The sequence below is a fragment of the Linepithema humile genome, chromosome 1, assembly GCF_040581485.1.
Source record: "Linepithema humile isolate Giens D197 chromosome 1, Lhum_UNIL_v1.0, whole genome shotgun sequence".
In the NCBI taxonomy this organism is placed as follows: domain Eukaryota; kingdom Metazoa; phylum Arthropoda; class Insecta; order Hymenoptera; family Formicidae; genus Linepithema; species Linepithema humile.
Window position 1 is genome coordinate 45,623,556 of NC_090128.1, and position 12,088 is coordinate 45,635,643.

At 34.0% G+C, this 12,088-nt stretch overlaps 2 long non-coding RNA genes across 6 annotated transcripts in view; one reads left to right on the top strand and one right to left on the bottom strand.

Annotated features, from left to right (window-relative positions):
• The window catches only part of LOC105669593 (uncharacterized), a 52,645-nt gene that overhangs the window by 8,393 nt on the left and 32,164 nt on the right, over positions 1-12,088 (bottom strand). The gene's annotated exons all lie outside the window — the stretch shown is intronic.
• LOC136999343 (uncharacterized) lies at positions 1,707-7,200 on the top strand. Of its 4 annotated transcripts, none has more exons than XR_010889705.1 (4): positions 1,707-3,974; positions 4,047-4,166; positions 4,259-5,744; positions 5,848-7,200. It is a non-coding gene; the product is annotated as an uncharacterized lncRNA (long non-coding RNA). The 4 variants fall into 4 exon arrangements; XR_010889706.1 differs by having other exon boundaries at positions 1,710-3,974; positions 4,259-6,130; positions 6,638-7,200; XR_010889707.1 differs by having other exon boundaries at positions 1,718-3,974; positions 5,507-7,200.

A 12,088-nucleotide genomic window follows, 5' to 3' on the forward strand; every position in this document is an offset into this window, starting at 1 on the left:
TTAAGAACGTCTGTCGACATTTTCAGCGTTGGTACCAAGAGCTTGCTTGAGACGTGAAAACAAAAATAAATTACAGGACGAAGTAGTTCTTATTCTCAAACTTAAATACTCGCTCGTATAAAATTTGGTTTAATATTTGTCATCTTCAATGCTGATTGTATGTTTTCTTATGATCTACAACGCAGCATACGCTTTACATATTTCGATATTGTCTTGCGGCGCTGGCGTTTTTAAAAAAACTATTTTTTATTATTGCAGCGTTTACTGTCTACACACTATCACCTTGCTGTCAGTCGTACAGAAGCACTCGTGCGGGCGAAACGCATTCCGAATTGTTACATAGTTAGCTCCCAAATCGCGAGTATTAATATTATACTCTAGTAATTATCGAGTAGAAAGTGATTATTTTTGTGAGTTATTCGTTTATGTAATGCTGGTAGAACTGTACGGTTATCAAATTTAATGATTATTTGCATATTATATTTTCGTGAATAAATGTCACGAAAGAGCATCGATGGATAAAATTGATAAAAGGAGGAAGCTCATAAATATTATGGATAAAATGTATCACAAAAAAAGCAAATTAAGGTAAGTAATTTATTTGTTATTTATTATTTCTCGTGCTCAATTCGGGTGATCAATTCGGAGAATTCGAATCTCGATGAATATAACGATTTGATGTTGAAAGAAGTATGTGTGATAAACAGATATTTATAAAATTTAATAACATTTCTGCTGATTTATTTGGCTAGCTACAAGATCGTTTACATTTACTTTTTCTCTCTCTCAATCTCTCATTTTCTCGATTATTAGAAACCAATTTTATCAAATGTGCGATATAAATATCATCAATATTGATATTGATATCTGTGTAAAATAAGGCGAAAGCAAAAAGCTGTTTGCATGCTGTTTTTGCTTTAATTTTTTTTTATGTCCAAATTGCTCGAATCTTGATATACTACAAATTAATATTACAGATCGATCAGCGCTGATCAAACTGTTCGAACTATCCTAAATTCGAATTCATTTTTTTTTTTTTAATTGCTCAAACAGATTAAACGTAGAAAATATTCGAATATTCTTTTGTCTCTGAATCTTATAGTATACATATCTTGCCAATATCGATTACTGATAGCCATCGAGAAGTGGAGCCTATTTTTCTATATCAAATTCAAATTTTATAACCATTTATTTCATCCACCATTGAGACAATGACTTTATATATCGCGATGACGCTCGCAGCACTTCTTACATCTGATATTCAATTATAAATAAACTTTTTATCCTCAGCAAGTTCCTCGTGCTGGATTGGCAAGATTCCAACAAAACCTATATGCTATAATCCTGAATATTATGACTGGGAAGCTAACACACGCCATCAAATATTTGGTAAAGATTGATTCCTAACTTTAGCTATAAAAATTCAGAAGTGAGAAACGAACTTCGTACGTTAGCAAACTTTCACTTCGACACATCTCTTGAGTACAGTTGAACAAGTGCAAACTTAAATTCATCTTATAACTCCTCACGAACATTCTTCATTTTATATTACAAAAATTTAGAGAATTTGCCGTAAAAAAATATTTTGTTATAAATATATGTCTAATAAAAAATTAAAAAACTAAAACTATATTATCATGTATAAAAATAATGAAAAATTCACCCAACAAATTAATTTGCAAATTTATTTAATTGCGTAATTATACGAGCGATTAGAATAAATTTCTAAACCTTGTTTCATTAATTTTTATTTCTATTTTTATTATTTTTATTTGCTTTCGAGATATTAACTACAATTCGAGAGAAAGTAATAGTATTGCGGTGAGACCTCGGGTTGTTAGAGTAATGATCACGCAGTGAGTGAGACTTTCTTCACTCTCAACAGTTCTCTAAGAACAATTACGGAAACTCCGCGACATGCGGCGTATGCAAGAACGATGATAAATGGATAAGAAACAGCGATAAGAGAGAAATCAGTCGGAATTTCTGAACTGCGGAGAACCCTTTAATATATATACATAATTTAAGCACTAATTTAAACGTTCCCTTAGATTTACTTAATACCACCTGAACGTCAGATTTATAACAGAGCGCAAAGTTAGAGTACCTAAGAAAATTTCCAGCGATAGCTCCGCACAATTCGCGCTTGCGCGAATATTGATAAACTGTTAACTATCTGCCGAGCGGAAATAACGATTTGAGAGAAAACTTAAAGGAAGCAAATGAAGTTAAAAACAACCATTCGGCAAGCTGGAAATGAAAAAGACTTTAAAACGCCGTGCAGAAATGTAGGACACAACCCATGTCAAAGAAATCATTACACTTTTTTAATGCTGGAGGATAGAATTAGACAGATAAAATTATTGTTCAAAGACAAAACAATCTCTCCAACTTTCTTAAATAACGCTTTGGAACTTTGTAATGGTATTTCTTGTATAAAATTAACTTCTTTTCGAGATTTTATTCTTAGAATCTTTTATCTTAATACAAAAAGTTATAACCTACTAACTTTCGCAATAATCAATAGCTTGCGCAAGCTACGTATATTAAAAAATTATTGCTTTATTTTTATTTTTAAAAGCTGCTTTCTATTCCAAATTTATTTGTAATAATAATAAAAAAGATATATATATGACATATTAGATTTACTTTTAAAGGGACATTTCTCGAATTTCCGTATTTTAAAATGCATCATGTTAATTACTCTTGGTAGTTCGTGACGTCGCATTCTATGGCAATGATATTTAAATGCAGTGTGGAGATGACAAAACTGATAATTACTTATTCCTACACGCTATAAATAATGGTCGCGCAAGTGCGGCAACATTATTGTAATTGTGCGAATGTTTAGTATGCGCGATCGCATCGGATGTACCGCAATAATATGCGAAACATTGCGCAGATGTCGCGACACAGGTGCGAAAAAGGAAATGCGTTGAGAGTAGCTTCAACCCGTCGTAAATAAAGCAGAATCTTCCGGCGTACTGCAACATCTTATCTCTCTCAAAAGTAATTTCATTACTTTTCGTGTCACTCCATTCTTATATCTTCATATTTGTACAGTCTCGTTAATTCCACAAAGAAAAACGTGTCGCCGTGAAAATTTAATAAATTTTAAAAACACTGTGGCCGAAAGAGTTTCTCGGAAATTCTCTCGGAAGGAAAATAGCTGCATTAATAAAATTTTAATAAAATTACTCGAATTTAAATAAAGTTTCCCGCGCACTTATATGTAAAAGTAATTTCCCTTTAACACTTTGTTATATTATCAAAAGTTAATCAAGTTAATGAAAAAAGTCATGTAGTCATAAATCGACTTTTATTTCAATAGCGTAATTAATTTTTAAAGATATATCAATTTTCAAATTTATTACGTGCGCAATATATGTAAAATCATGTCAACCGCGAAAAATACAATCCCAACTTTAATTTACATAAATACCTTTTGTGAACTAACAAATTTCTTTTTCAAATTTATTCTTTTGACACATTAAACTTAATTTTTTTTAAGTGTGTGCGTGTCCTACAAATGTCTTTCGCTTCTTGCTTTTTCTCTCTATATATAATATTTGATATACTTATATTATTTATATTTTTTATTCTAAGAAAAATATATAATATAAGTATAAAAGAAGACCTGATTTGAATAGAAGCTGTCACTTTTTGTTTCGTTAGATACGATACGTGACAAATTTCATATTACTGCAAAGCTAGTACAATGTAAATTTCCGTCGTACGACAAATTGCAAAATGTAATCCACGTGACAAATGCATTCCAAGCAACATTTTTTCAGTCGCGTGTGTCGAAATGTTGCGCGGATAATATCGACCGGTGTAGTGACATGATAGATCTGACTTTTGTAAAATTTTTCCTCTACCTGAAAAAATTGGCCGTCCTCGTTATTGCGACGAACGTAAAATGCGTGCTGCCGATGGTGATCGCGCAGATAACGGGACCGAAATCGTTACGATGGGTAAAAAAACTCGATGATTTACAGCGAAATGATCCTCTAAGGACGGCCCGTTTGATTAGTTTCTTTTTACAGGCGGGACATACTTATTTCTTACTACTATATTTCGTGTAAAACCTCCGACTCTACATGGCATATGAATAAGGACAAAAATGAAGAAACGTTAACTCGACACTTTTCGTTATCGATATCGTGGTAAGCATTAATTAAACGAATGCGACAAAAAGACAAGGGTGGCGAAAAGGGTCTGACAAAGAGGTAGTATAATTGCTCGCATTATATTCCAGTGTGCTTAACGATTCCCGTTTTTGCCCGCATTCATCCGCTGTGATGCGTGAACGTGTGTTACAATTGTAAGGAAATTATGCCACGGTGGGTTATGGCTGATAATTAATGGCCTAAATGAAACAGAAAATCAATGATATTCGTATTGTTTATCTCTCAATGTAATCTTAAATTGAAAAGGTAGAATTTTGCATAACTGTAATCGAGTTAATAAACGGTGCTCTCGACGATACTCGGCGAGTGGATCGACGATATATTTGCACGTTGCATTACATTTGCATCGAAAGATCGATTCTAAAATTTGCCAAAGTGATGTATGGATTAATGTTCGCCTGCGGGCACAAATTTTTCATGCGATTCCATTTTAGAGCGCATATGTGGCATATAGCATTCTTTCAGCTTGAAGATTAAAATACGCTACGTGCTCTATTGATCGTTAAAATTATATGTGTATAAAGAAAATGACGCACTGCAGGTGCATTATATATAACGCTGGAATTCAGCGTAATTCCGGATTTGAAATGTTCTTCGTAAATAGCTCTTTTACAATTCAAGACATTTTTTGTGCTAATTTAAATAAATCCTCTTTTTTTTGCGGAAAGACAATTCCAATTTCACATGTTAAATTGTGAAATATTCAAAGTGCGTTAATATATGCGATTATTAATAGAACTACGCAATATAATAGGCAATTAATTAATAACATCGCATAGAGATTGCGTCTTACCAGCTGGAGATAACGCTTTAACTGCATGGTTAAATGAATCTGAAATTACTTTTTTTCTGGTTCAATGTTATAAGAGAAATAAAAGAAGAGAGAGAGAGATAACATTTATAATTCGAGATTTTCCCTTACACACACAGTCATACTTTTGCGTTTCAGTTTTCCCATTCTTTCGTTAAATCACTTGTAAAATATGAGATTCGCTTTGATACAAAACTCAAAAAAAATGATAAATCTGCTACATGGAGGCGATTGGAAATAGTATTTTACAGCGATTTATTTTACAACGAAAGCGAAAAATATCGAAGCTATTTCGAAGATATTTCGAAGATATTTCCCAAATGTCAATTGTGCCTAATATCAGACCGAGATACATTTTCATGATACTCGGCGTGCGTGCTACGTCTATTTTTATTTCTTTTCTTTCTGCCCTTTGAAATTTGGTGATCTAATTTATCCGCCTTACTGATCAAAGTGCGATATTCTCGCGACAAACATGACATAAAATGTTATTGATCTATTGCAGCTTGCTTTTTACTTTTATTTATTCGGCGCGATATTCCTGCTACTGGATTCTTACGCCGGAGCAATGAAATTGCCTTCAATGAGTCGCACGTATAGCGTTTGCCATTACTATCAAGTGCACTTACCGGAAGAAGCAATGGCATTACAGGCACGCGGCGGAAGAATATCCCGTCCTTCAGGAGGAGTCGCGAGGCATCAGCGGAACGGCGTGATTCATTTTATAGTTGGCGAAAAGCTCGGTAATAGCGAAAAATATCGATAGCGATATCGATTTATTCTCTCTCTCTGAGTAGCTTCGATATTTTAGATACCGCGTCAACATCAATTTTCGCGCACTTTCAGACTAAAAGCTCCCAAATACATTTTGCACAACATTTTTCGGCTGACGTCAATAAAATTAGAATATCCTTCGCGTTGAACTAACTTCGCTATTATCAAGACGGCTTCTTTGCGCTAGGATGTGCAAACAGATTGAAGCGGAGACACGTGCGACAGGATTTACAAAGTAAACCCGAGATTGACGACTCGATTAAAGATAAGAGAGAATCGTCATACGGTTTTTTTCCATCAACCTTCGCTCGCCTATTTTCGGAGTACACAAGCCATGAGAAAAAAAATTATCCATGTGAGTGTACACGCGTATAAATAAAGCAATACAGCGGTCAATGAAATGTACTCACCAAAATTATTGTATTTCTTTAAACTCTGAAGCAAAGTACTGTACAAAATCGTAAAATTTATATTAAAGGGCATTATTAACGACTGATAATTTTGATTAGAACATTTTAGTTGAATTGTTTTAATATATTTTTACATATTTATAAAAATAGGACAATATATACAATATATACAATAGAAATACTTGCTTAATAAATTTGTATTTCACATGTATAACAATAACAATTATAGGAACAAATAATTACATTTCATTGGCCGCTACTGTATGTACTAAATAATAAAAATTAGAGCTATAATTGCAAAATAGAATAGAAAATGACAGCAGACTCTAAGTTGCCTCTAAGTTGGCGCAATATAAGATTTTTTTTTCCTGTTTCCATTGTTATTTATAAACTTGGAAAAAAAAATCTTGAACATGTGTTCAATTTGCCTAATTGACTATTACAATTTGCAGTAGAACAGCGCGGATTAATTGCAGATGAGAAAGTAGTACTCACGATTCATCGGAAATCTTGTGGAAATTCCTGGAGTGTATAATGTTCGCGAGAAGCTTAAGAAGAAATCCGTTCGGACGTATCGACGTTAAAGACGAATGGAAAAATCGGTTGTGCGTGCAGTGTAGGTGTTCCTTTTGCGCGAGCACGAAGTGCCATTTACGGACAAGAGACTCGTCTGGTCTCGTTCGTACTTTTCAAAGGATAAAAGCGTATCGACCAACAAACAAAATCACGACAATTTGCCGCGACAGCTTCTTTGATCGGCACGCGGGTGATAATTTTATGCCAGGGATTGAAACTCAAAGTGAAACCTGTACGACCTCAATAGGATCAATTTTCGATTCTATAGCAATTATTGAATCCGATATAATTTCAATGAGCTTCAATTTCAGTCATTTTTCAAAGCTAACCTTTATACCGGAGCTATTCAGCGCGACAATGATTAGAAAGAAAAACGAAAAATTGACAAAGTCTTCTTTATATCAAAGCTTTGTTTCTCCAATAAATAAAAAATATAAAAGAGAAAAGGCAAATAAAATTGTTAATAATTCTACATAATTTAAACCTTATTTTCCTCTAAATAAGTCTTCGTTAATTTAGATCACTGTTGCATTGAACACTTTATTTGTTAGCGACGACGAAAGCGTAATAATTGAGAAGAATGGAACATCTTTTCTGTCTGTTGCATACAGAATTTAATTCATGAACCTACGTTGGTTCCACTGTCCGGTTTCATCCATTTTAAATGGATCTTTAAATGAATACACATAATCAGTCCCGTGCGAATACAATTATTTGAAAATAGAACGCGACAAGTAACCATTGAAAAAGAAATCCAGCCCGTGTCTCTCTTATAAAGGAAACACCGGCAATATTTCCTCCCGAAAGCTCTTTGTGCGAACTAATCAGAATATTCTTATTGTCTTCAACGATATAGGACGAGGAAGCGCGAGGACGAAGAATACGAAGCGAAAACCTCGTGGGAATGCATTTAACATATTAGATATTCGTCGCGCGTTCGCGGGGATCATAAATATTGAGAATTAATATTTTCGCAAAATTTACTTCTCTCATCCGCAGCCGTCTACGTTTCTCGAATTCACGATACTTCAGTCGGGGATTCATTTTAAAATCCAAATTCACGTAGTTACGTCTAGTTTTGCAAACTTATCGAATCTTAGAAAGTATGAATTACCTGAGAGTTCCGCAAGTAATGTCCATTCGGAAAAAACTTTTGCTCACGATATACAGAGCAGATCAGAGAAAACTTTTCACTCTATCTCGTAATCGATTGATTTGTGCAAAAAATGTCGAAACAAACCAATTTTATTTTCGAGGTGATCTATCAAAGTCACATCCTGAGAAACAAATTTGACTTATTTCGACATTTTCGCATAAGTCGCAAAGTAGACAGAAGTTTTCCTTGACTTACCTTGCATTTGTGAATGGTAAAGTATAATATTAGAATACATAAAAAATTATTTAATTTTATAATAAAATTTTTAAAAATTATAAATTGTTAACAATTATGTTAAGCGTATGTAAAATTATGTATGCACATCTTTCTTTGATTATTTAAAAAAAAAAACAAATGTTTCCATTTTCCATGTGATGATTGCAAGGGAGTATTTTTGAAATCATTATAAGATATAAGGATTAGACTCGTATGATAATATCAAATTAATATATATACAGGGTGTCCGATAATTGTTGAATCATCTCTCGGGTGTAGGTAGAGCGGTTTAAACCGAATAGAAAAGTCCTTTATCATTTTGCGATTTTCGCAATAATTAATGAGGAATTAATTAAAAAATATCGGCCAATTTGCGCGAGTTTAAGAGCGCGGCGAGAAGAGACCCGTGGTGATACAGCTCACTGTTATTTGGTTACTAGGCGCACGATAAATCGTTGGGAGGAGCGCTCTATAAATGACAACGGCACATACAAGCGGTGTGTAACGCTAGATCCTTGCGTCCTAGCGACCACGTAACAACGGGCTGTCTCTTCTCGCCGCGCGTTTAGACTCGCGCAAATTGGCCGATCTTCTTTAATTAATTTCTCATTAATTATTGCGAAAATCGCAAAACGATAGAGGACTTTTCTACTCGGTTTAACCCGCTCTACCTGCACCCGAGAGATGATTCAGCAATTATCGGACACCCTGTATATATTAAAAGACATCTCGAGCCATCGCTGGAGTATTTTTACACGTCAGTCGTAATGAGAGACAGCTCGGACTAAAAATAAAGCTTATTTTCGAAAGAACGTTTGTTTGAATGCGAGAAATAACATATTTTTTTGCTAGGAAAGTTATCTCCTTTGTTTTAAATATTTTTATGCAAAGCACCACTCGCAACAGTATAGCACCGTAACTCACAATTATAAACGAGGTACAACATTTGCGACAACAAACAATTACCTTAATTAAAAAGCAAAATATTCATAATATCAAAATATGCATTTTAATATATCTAATTATAAAATATAGAAACGTTTCTCAATAATGATGCATAAAATGTACATCAAAAAGATTATTAATGTCTGAAAAGTTAATTTCTAGCTTTTATATAACGAGAAAATACAAAATTCAACTTCAGTTTGCACTTTCACACATTTCTGCGTGTAATACAGTTAAAAATTGATTAAAATGTATTCAACTAATATACCACGTGTCGCAAAATTATATCTTACGAGCAATGATGCTTATAACAATTAATTAACACATTTCCATAATTAATTAAAGCGCGTTTGATGTATCTCCGGACAGAATCTCCGGTTGCGGATAGCGTATAAGGTGTCTAAGGTGTTACACGCCCTCTAAACAGCCCCGGTGTCGCGTATAGGTCTAAACTTGATATTTACGGCAAGTTCGCTAAATAGCGCTTTTATTAATGTCTTATGATACGCGCAATGTGCGCAGTGACACGTGCAGAAGTTAAAACGCCGGTCATCTGCGATCTTGTTCCAGCAATAAAATGTCACGAGATGTAATGTACAATTGAAGCGCCTAGTAAATTGCACGTAAAGCCGTATCGAGTAAAATGACAAATGCAATCCCTCTAAGAGTATCTGTTAACAACATACGGCATATTATTTCACGCAGTGAAATGGAAGCATTAAAGGATGCGAAGCACCGCGAGATGAGTAATACGACATGCGCAGCGGAATGATTTAAACAAACTGTAAATGAAGTGGGACAAAAGCGAAAAGCATGAATTCACTTGTCAGGATGAAGGATGTTCACAGGAACAATGGAAATGAGTTTCATTACGCTGAGTAAGTTTCGTGCATGCGTGTAGCATAATTGTTGCCAATCAATATAGCGGTGGGATATAAAATCGCACTCGAGATTATTATAGTATTGCATCTTTTGCACAGTTTGCACAAAAGAAAGCATTATCGGCCATTATGTCTGCTTTTACAAAGTAATTTATCGCAATGGCACTTGGCAGACTGCATCGACCGCTGCCAAGGGTCAAACTTTCGAAAGCTTTGAGTGTAAATAGAGTAAATGGAGTGGATAGTCTGCGGACGAAGGTGACACGATTAGGCCACTTTTAGTGTCCTTGAAGAACACGGAAATCAGATATATTAAATCTGCAGAAATTCAGTAAAATTCGTGCCAAGTAGATGCGAATAAAAAGAGAGCCACGATGGATAGATAAAATTTTTGCCCTTAAAAGTTTGCTTGGCAGCCTCCAATCTTACTTTATTTGAAATAAAGGTCGCGCAACGTATGCCATAAAAATCGTTCAATGCGGTTTTACGAAAAACAGGATATGTAGAAAAGTTATATTTCAAAAATTGAACAAGATATAATTATTCTATTTAATTTCAGCGCGAGATAAAACATTAGGAACTATTATTCGCAAATAATTTCGAAGTTCGCTAGATGACCGAAACTCGCTTACTAAATTAATAATTCGCATAATTCGTAGACTCATTTTAATCAAAAATCCAAAGTGACAGAACATTCTAGAAATCTATTAGTATTGCCAGAAATCATCTCACTGACGAAAATCAATAACTGTTAGATTTTTTCTTAATAACAAAATATGCAAAGTCAGAAACAACAAAGATCGAGAATAATCGATATGAATCGCGCATGCTGCAGAGCCAGAAGCAGCTCTATCTGAGAAATAAAGTGGTTCTTCTTATGTAAAGACATTGATTATTCAAATTTGAAGATTAGAGGATTCGATTCGGCATGCCCGAACGCCTCGACGGCGCTGGTCCTACCTATCGCCCGGTAAGAAGAGAAACAAGACGTTGACATATAAAAATCGCTTGAAATGTGCAACCAATTCCGAGCACTGACATAGATAAACTCAATAAACGTCGAATTTTTCGCTATCGTAAAGCCAAAACCAATCGTGACGCTATCGTATCGAGGTCATTCCGAAAATTTGCGGAGTGGCAAAACTTCGTTGGACTAACGCAAAATTGAGGGTTTTTCACCTCAACAATAAAACCGCCGCGCTTTCAAGCATTTTAGCGGGCATCCTTCTTCAAAAAACGGCACAAAAATTGCGAACGATAGAAGGTAAGTGCGTAGTTTGGCGAATAGGCAGATTTTAGTGCAGCACGTCGAAACTGTTCTAATTGTGAAAAATTTGCAAATGCAGAGAACAAATCAAGTTAGTATAATATTTGCATAATTGTAGTGTAATAAATTCTTTTATCTGTACATTGAGTGAATTACATTACGCCTCAAGAGTTTCCCGTCTGTCGTGGTTCCATCACAGAATTCAAACGCTAAGTGTTTTATCGTACGTTTTTCTTCGATCTTCAGCTATCCAGCTCGAAGAAGTGTACGATAAAACCTAGAGTTTGAATTGTTCTTTTGGTTGTACATTAAGTGAATTAGATTGCATGTCAAGAGTTTCTCGTGGTTCCACACAATTCAAACGCTAGGTGCTTTATCGTACAACTACGTTTTTCAGAGTTTTCATATTTCTGTTACTTAAATATGTATAAATAAAAGATGGATTAAAATTGTCCATCAATATATAAAGTTATTGATGACATAACGGGAATAATAATTGGAAAGTAATCTAAATAGAAAAGTAAAACGTATAAAATAATATTCTTTCCGCGAAGCTTTGTTTTCGAGAAAATTTATTTGAAACATTTGATTAATTTGATTTAAAGATTAATATTTATTTTCACTTTTAAATATGAATCATTTTTTTAAATCTTCCGACACAAATCGTTCAATGTATTTCAACAGCAGCTATCAAAATATGCATAACGAAATCCAAACATTTCATTTTAAAAAATAATATATAATAATTGCAATTATCAAGCAAATTTTGCAATAAAAAAAATATTACAATAAGCAACATATAAAAGGAATAACCTTTGGTATTTTAAATAAAGTACCGCGTTTTATTTATATTTTTGTAGTC